An 8,300-nucleotide genomic window follows, 5' to 3' on the forward strand; every position below is an offset into this window, starting at 1 on the left:
TTTGGTTAAAGATAATCCTTTAAGTGATCCCAGCCACTATTCCTACTATTACCTACTCATGCAGATACTGCTTATTTGACTTTAATTGCTTTAACATGTTTTAAATATCTCATAGCAGTAGTTTCCGTTATAGACGACTCATAACACCTGCCAGAAATGCTGGATGATATACGTAAAAAAGAAACAGGTATATTAAGTAAAACTACAACAATGGATCATTAAAACTCAGTGTATTTTTTTTTTTTTGTTCAGCAGTAAATTACGTTTTCTGTAACATTTGGTGTGCTCATTTGTGTGGAAGATCTTGTATGGTATGTTTATCACCAAGGTTCAAGGCTTTTATTAGTCTCCTCCAACATTGATACAAAAAGTTAATTGGATGCTAGCTTTGTGTTGCCAGGCAGCTTTTACTGTTCTGTAGCTGGAAGATTTTTGCCCATTTTATGCACATATTTCACCCACAATTCGCCCTATCTTTGGACATTGCATATTGCATTCAACGTTTATAACACGCTATCAGAGAGTGATCATCTCAGCAGTCATGTTTTCCATTCCTCTATTTTTATTTCCTGCTGGGTTTTCCCCCCATTTCTTGTTCAGCAGCATTCACCAACTGAAGATTGAACACTTTACCACGACAACCAAGCCTTGGATAAAGCTCATTTTTATTTTGGGAGATCATGTTATTTATTTGAGTTGTTCCTGTTGTATCCTCTCTTTGTGGTCTTGCTGATGTTGAACGACCTGCTCTCTCGGATCCACCTTGTTGTCCTGCTCAAGCTGCTGCCTGCCTATTTATATTTATTTAAAGCACATTAACTTCAAACAGATCTTCATGGATATTTATTGTCTCGACAGGAATAAAATCCAACCTAATTTCTCAACTGTCTTTTGAATGATAAATAAAGCAGCTCTTCTGTTTCTTTCTGATGCTGGCCATGCTGCTTCTTGTTTCTGAACTACTCCTTTCTGCGGTGGCTCCCGCTAACACCAAACAAGGATACTTTTAGCTTTACTGCAGGTGGTCAAAACATGAACTGCGGATCAAACAGCTCCACAACTTAATGAGTAAATGATATACAATAGATACAGAATTGATCCTTTTTAACTAATGTTTGCATCAGTTCTCTTTTCTTTGACCCACATTGTCCTCCAGCATGTCCGATACAACAGACCTCCTCACATCCAGAGACACACAGCAGGCTCCTGGTGATGATGCATCCTCTCTACCTCCGCCCTACTCTGCAGACCCGAAAATGCACCCTTCAGCCAAAACAGACACAACCTGCACCAAACAGTCTAGCACTGGGTACAACTCTTTCCGGGACATCGTCCCTGAAGGTCTGTCGGACACAACTCTGCTGATCGCCTCGTCCTCTTTCGATGACAAGATAGCGAGGGGAATGTTTGTTAGAAAGGTTTGTCCAACTTCCCATTCTAAGGGGAGATTACTTACAGGATATGAAAGCATATATTTACAACACAACATTGTGTATTTCTTTCAGAGTTTGAATTAACTTGTTCAGACTCTAATAACGATTACAATAAGTCATCGGAAAAGGAAATAATACTTTAGGACATATGTAAGTTAAAAAAAAGGCGTTCACAGACATTGATTTGTTTTCAGGGGTTAGGAACCTGTTTTAAGCTCAAACAGTAAATACTATGAAGCATAACATCACCCTGGTACAAATAATTGATTAGGTAAGCAGGTAGAGATACAGGTTCTTGCTTTTAAGGTTATTATAACAAAATGCATCATGGCAGTTCGGATTGATCTTGAACTACATCTTTGTAATGCTATTAAGTATATTATGAACATATGATGGGTTCATTCACAAAAAGAATATATATTTGTTTTAATTTTTTTTTGTTCCTGTTTTCAGCGATTGTGAATCAAACTGGTTTGACCACTATTTACTATGTTCATTTACTAGTTTATTCTCATGTAAGAGGTTTCTAAGGTTAACGGGGATTAGAGACCACCCTGACTATTGGACCCTGTGAAGCACATTAAAGCACTAACGTTTCTAGAGAGCTAATTAAAAAACGAAGTGCATACTGGAAAGTGTGTTATCCTCTGGTCATTTTTGTGAATGCTTGGACAGTCTATTTCTTTAACCTATAATGTCAAAATTATAGCTGTTTTACCCAAAAATGTAGTAATGAAGTTTGTGTATTCATCTTTCCCTGCAGGTGTTCAGCATCCTCACTGTCCAGGTGCTGTTCACCTTCAGTGTGGTGTGCGTGTTCATCACAAGAGGAGGTGATGTGGAGCAGAACGACCTGTTTGCCTTCTTCATCTCCCTCATCATCTTCATCACGGCCACCAGCGCCCTCAGCTTCAGCCGAGACATCAGGCAGCGTCACCCGTGGAACATGCTGGGACTGGTGTGTTACAAATAAAAGAGCGTAGAAACACATTTCACACAATATAGAGACTGTCACAGATTTTATTTAACATTTAATAATGGGCTGCAAGGACAGCTAATCATGAGCTTGCAGGTAAAAGGAAATATTGTGAAACACCTCAGGTCAAAGTTCCTGAAATATTAAATATTCTTGTCAACTAGGCTATCTGCGCCTGAGCGTAGGCCTATTACTGCTCAGTAAATATCGCTTTTATGGAAAGACTTAAATGTAGTAATGATTGAACCTCTCTTTACACGTAATTTGGCTCTGATAAATATCAGCGCAAGGACAGGGTTTGACTGAAAGAAATACAAAATCTGAATGTGAAATCAATAAATGATGCTCTCAAATTGAAAGAACACGCTCTTGAATAAAGATAGGGAATGTCTCCATAATGAAGTAGATTTTAAAAACGTTTTATAGAGTAGAAAACAACATTAAGCTCACTGTGGGACGTTGCAGACATGTGTGTCCACTCCCCACCATGTAATGCTGTGTTAAGGAGTCGTGTTCATTTCACGTATTTTGGTGAGACCAGGTTGCTATGGGACGCCCTGCCCGTTGAAAACTGACGCTCAAGGGTTACCCAGTGCGTAATAGGGTGACGTGAAGGGGCCCTGACCGATCGTCAATATGTGACGAGTTGGGAGTGAGAACGTCACTATCAGAAACAATGCCTGACGTGTTTTCGACGTAATATGGTCTTTGTTTACATTAGCAAGCATCGCTAACACTCAGAGGCAGAGCTAACCTGTACTGGAGAGAGTTTGTGTAAAAAAGCAGGAAATAAAAAAAGGAACTCACCTTGTGAACCCGCATGAAAAAAAACATTTGAGCTCCATACTGTTTCAGAAATATTCCTTGATGTGGTTTTGAACATGATATGGCGTTTCATCACGGCAGCATTTAGCTGTATCTGAGCAGAGCAGACAGACAGCTCGTCACAGAACGTGTGCCTGGTGCTCAAAAGGGGGCGGGGCCAGCTGAGAGTCAGCCATTCTCTAACTAACAGGGATTTAGAGCTAAACACATCATAGACATGTTTTTTATATATTTGTATATATCTGAGACCCATAATATATGCCTAAAAATAGCATGATAGGAGATCTTTAAACTATGCAACCAAAACGATTTTTCAGAGGATATTTGAGATAATAAAGTGAATGTTGTGCCTGCAGGTTTTTGTCACCTTTAGCTTGGCGTACGTGTTGGGAACCATCGCCTGCTTCCACAGCACATCCGATGTCATCGTCACTATCGGAGGCATGCTGACCATCACTGCTGCCATCATTGCCTTCTCTGCACAGGTGAGACAACCAAAGAGCGCCTTTTCAAAATGCTTCCTGTAAACCCGGGTTGTCCAAACTTTATTCACGAGGGCCGCATACAGAAAAATATACGAAGGGCTGGGCCACTCACTAGAGGTATTTTGCCTCATAGGCTAAGTTTTAAGTCAGCAAACTCAATCAAATGTAGGTCAAGCTTGTTGAAAATGCTTTAAGAAACAAAACAGCACACAGCTCTCCATAGGGTTTCATTTATTATGTTGGCAGCTCATCCGTTAAAACAGAAGCCTCAGATTGCTTATTATTAGGGGAAATATGAAGGGTCTATTTCACGCTTGTTATACAAATAAGTTATTGGGCTTTTTTCTTATCAAGTTAGATTTGTTAGGAAATGTTTTCAAATGTCCATCCATCCATCCATCTTCTCCCGCTTATCCGTGGTCGGGTCGCGGGGGTAGCAGTTCCAGCAGAGAGCCCCAAACTTTCTTTTCCCTGGCGACATCAACCAGCTCTGACTGGGGGATCCCAAGGCGCTCCCAGGCCAGCGAAGAGATATAATCCCTCCACCTGGTCCTAGGTCTACCCCTTGGTCTCTTCCCAGCTGGACGTGCCTGGAACACCTCCCTAGGGAGGCGCCCAGGTGGCATCCTAACTAGGTGCCCGAACCACCTCAACTGGCTTCTTTCGACGCGAAGGAGGAGCGGCTCAACTCCGAGTCCCTCCCTGATGACCGAACTTCTCACCTTATCTCTAAGGGAGACACCAGCCACCCGGCGGAGGAAACCCATCTCGGCCGCTTGTATCCGCGATCTCGTTCTTTCGGTCATGACCCATCCTTCATGACCATAGGTGAGGGTAGGAACGAAAATGGCCCGGTAGACAGAGAGCTTTGCCTTCCGGCTCAGCTCCCTTTTCGTCACAACGGTGCGGTAAAGCGACTGCAATACCGATCCCGCTGCTCCGATTCTCCGGCCCATCTCACGCTCCATTGATCCCTCACTCGAGAACAAGACCCCGAGATACTTGAACTCCTTCACTTGGGGTAAGGACTCATTCCCTACTTGGAGTGGACAGTCCATCGGTTTCCTGCTGAGAACCATGGCCTCAGATTTGGAGGTGCTGATCCTCATCCCAGCCGCTTCACACTCGGTTGCGAACCGATCCAGTGAGTGCTGAAGGTCGCAGACCGATGAAGCCATCAGAACCACATCATCTGCAAAAAGCAGTTTTCAAATGTAATTGACTGAATTTATTTTAAAAGTGGGCTTATTAACACATGCATACTGTGTAATATATGTTTACATATACATTTAAGAAGTAAAATACAAGACAAGCACAAGTTTCATTTGTGGGCCATATTCCATACTTTCAGAATTTGTTGAGGGCCGATTCAAAATGGCCCGCAGGCCGTAGTTTGGACACCCCTGCTGTATACAGACATCATGTTCTGTGTTTATCATAAACAAAGGGATGTGCAGCCACGTATCATTTTAAAGCTTTTAACAGTTTCTTGTAAAGTGAACCATATTAATTAGGAGTTTTAAATTGTGTGCTGTAAGGTTCATGCTGGCACTTGCTTGAAGCTGTAAAACTGAATGATGTAACGATAAACAACCAAAGATTTTATAGATGTGAAGTAAAAAAAAACTCGTATGCATAAGGATATATTCGCTGTGCAATTTGTCAGGATTATAAAATGTATTTTGTTTGCATTTTCATAGACGGATAAACAGGTCATGTCTGTGATTATTGTTTTCTTTAATGTAATTTTCTTGTTCTGATTATAATTAGTTTTACTTCTCCTTAAAATAATTAAATTATTTATTGATAATTTACTTTATTGATCCCAATTTGGGACATTTTTGCATTGCAGCAGCATAAAAAGACAAGGCAACAAAAACAGAAGAAAGATACAGTCAGTAGGATCACTTCAACATTTCACAAACAAAAATAGGTTGACAACCAAATACCACCAAACACAACATGCTAAGCATTTGTATTGTTCCTTTAATCCCACTCTTCGTTAGAACTAATGATTTCCCATTTCATTTTTGTGGCAATCATTTTTTCTAAAATAAATTGTATTTTGAATCTACTCTTCAAACACCTTCGATTAAGATTACTCCTTGATTGACTTTTTCAAATATGTATTTTAGTCAGAAGAATAGTTGTATTTATTAACTGTGTGCGGTCTTCATCTAAAAGCCCAAATAAAATATTAAAGGGTGTAAATGTAAATTCAATATTTGCTGCCAAAAATACTTTGCGAAACATTATGATTTGTGTGGAAACATTTTCATAATTAAGAATTTTAATTTTTTTAACCTCTTTTCCTTTCTCTTTCTCGATCCTCCTTAGTAACGGTCATTACAATCCTTCACAGCGGTCTGTACTACTGGATTTACAACGTGTCACATGTTCTGAATTGACTTGAATCAGAACTTTAATTAGCCTCCGTATTGTTTATGGTTGAATGTGGGCCACGAAAAATGTTTTGATTCTTAAGTGGGCCCTGATTTGAAAAAGGTTGGGAACCGCTGATATAGAGAAATTAAAACCCAATAAATAAACAATCCAAAATGTAAACATCTCAAATTGAAATAAAATAGCATTAAAAAAGTAGAAAATATACATAAAACATTTAAAGCAGGATATTATATATACATTAAGTGTGCACGGAATGGAATATTAAATGTTAAATTGAACATAAATGTCAAATGTACATAGACGGATAGGTCATGTAATTTTCTTATTCTGATTAAAAAATGTTTTACTTCTCCTTAAAATAATTAATTCAACATACTCATTTATGCCTTTGTTGTTTGCAGACTTATGATTTCACCATCTGGTACGGCGTGAGGCTGATTCTGACCGTGGACGCGATCATGTTTGGGTTCTTGCACGTTCTACTGCTCCCACATTAATAACATGTCGTCTATTCCTCCACCTGCTGGGGAGTGACTGAAACTGTATACACAACATACATGTACAGTCACACATTCATATTATTTTTTATATAAACAAAAAAAACAAATACAAAAAAAAGTTGTACTGTGTTTTCTGTTTTGCTGTGGATGGTCACCCTTCTCTTGGATTGTTTCCAATCTTTTATCCTCAACTCAAGTTCAAACTATATATCAAATAACACTATAGAGCTCGATATACGGCTGTGCCTAATTCATCTGCCGAATATATCATATATTTTATAAAAAGTCCAAAGAATAGACGCTGAAATAAAGATTATAAAAAATGTAACTCTAAATTGTTCAAGCTCAAAATTCTATACTGTCACTTAACCCTTAAGTTGTGTTCGGGTCTCCCGCGTGACCCGTTTCAAGTCAAACATTTTTTTATTGGAACAAGGCTTCATGACCCAGCAGCATTGTTTTGGGTGACTCGAGGTCAAATTTGGCCCAATCAAGATTCATCATTGACTTTAGGCACCCCTCCCCCACCCCCTTTATCAACTGTAACAATAATTGTTCGCAAAATGCACGCACCTGGTCTCAAAATTGAACCGCGAACACCATAAACGGTAACAGCTTTCGAACACAACACAAGGGTTAAAAAGATACAAAGAATAATAACATTATTTACATTTAAGATCTCTTAACCCTCCTGTTATATTCGTTTTTTGTAACAGCAATAATATTCGTGGGTCAATTTGACCCAGTGCATGTTTAATTATCCAAAAATGGTCAGAAGACCCAAAATCCAGATTTTATTTTTTTTACATAGTTTGTACCTTTTATTACTATCAATGAAATCAATATTTAGTGCAATTGTATTATTCACCCCTCACAGATCATGATCCCATTAGAATAAGTCACTCGTTTTTCTCAAAACATATACATTCAAACACATTTTTCTATTTTACATTGGAAAAACCTTGATATAAAATACATTAGTTTTGCATAACATGTTTTAAATTAATTTTAAAATGTTCCAACTTGTTTTACAATTGGTTGATGTTGATAAATAGAGACGAGACACCTCTTCTGTTCAGGGTCAAATTGACCCGTTCACTTAGAATCAAGCCAAATGAGTCATAAGGATTTGTATTGAAAGTATTTTATTGTAACATCAATTAAGTGTGTGTGTGTGTGTGTGTGTGTGTGTGTGTGTGTGTGTGTGTGTGTGTGTGTGTGTGTGTGTGTGTGTGTGTGTGTGCACAACTTGGAAGATTGAGGGACCCTGTTCTTGATCACCAGCATTTCGGCAGGGAGTTCCGTTCTGTTCTTTCGTACAGTTCCAACCATTGTTAGCTTTCTCTTCAGGAGCTCCTGACCCAGGCTGTAGGACCTGAAGAAATTGTCACAAGTTATGTTGTGACCCCTGAGACCCTGTGTCATGTCGAGCACAACCCTCATGCCCTGATTCCTCTCCGGGGCTCCTCCAACTGGCTTTCCAGTGTAAACCTGCAGGTTTAATGCATAGCTGGAGTTTGCATCACATGCTGCCCATATTTTCAAGCCATATTTTGCCGGTTTCGAAGGCATGTATTGCTTGAACGGGCAACGACCTCTGAATGCCACCAGCCTCTCATCCACTGTGACATTAGGTCCTGGGTTGTAGATAAGTGGAAGCCGCTCTACCCACTTG

The 8,300-nt window shown here is 39.5% G+C and overlaps 1 pseudogene; it reads left to right on the plus strand.

Moving 5' to 3' along the window:
• The first annotated feature begins 1,157 nt into the window (after positions 1-1,157).
• Positions 1,158-6,659, plus strand: LOC117462617 (protein lifeguard 1-like; annotated as a pseudogene).
• Positions 6,660-8,300: the final 1,641 nt, after the last annotated feature.

Source organism: Pseudochaenichthys georgianus, chromosome 17 (genome assembly GCF_902827115.2).
Source record: "Pseudochaenichthys georgianus chromosome 17, fPseGeo1.2, whole genome shotgun sequence".
Lineage (NCBI taxonomy): Eukaryota > Metazoa > Chordata > Actinopteri > Perciformes > Channichthyidae > Pseudochaenichthys > Pseudochaenichthys georgianus.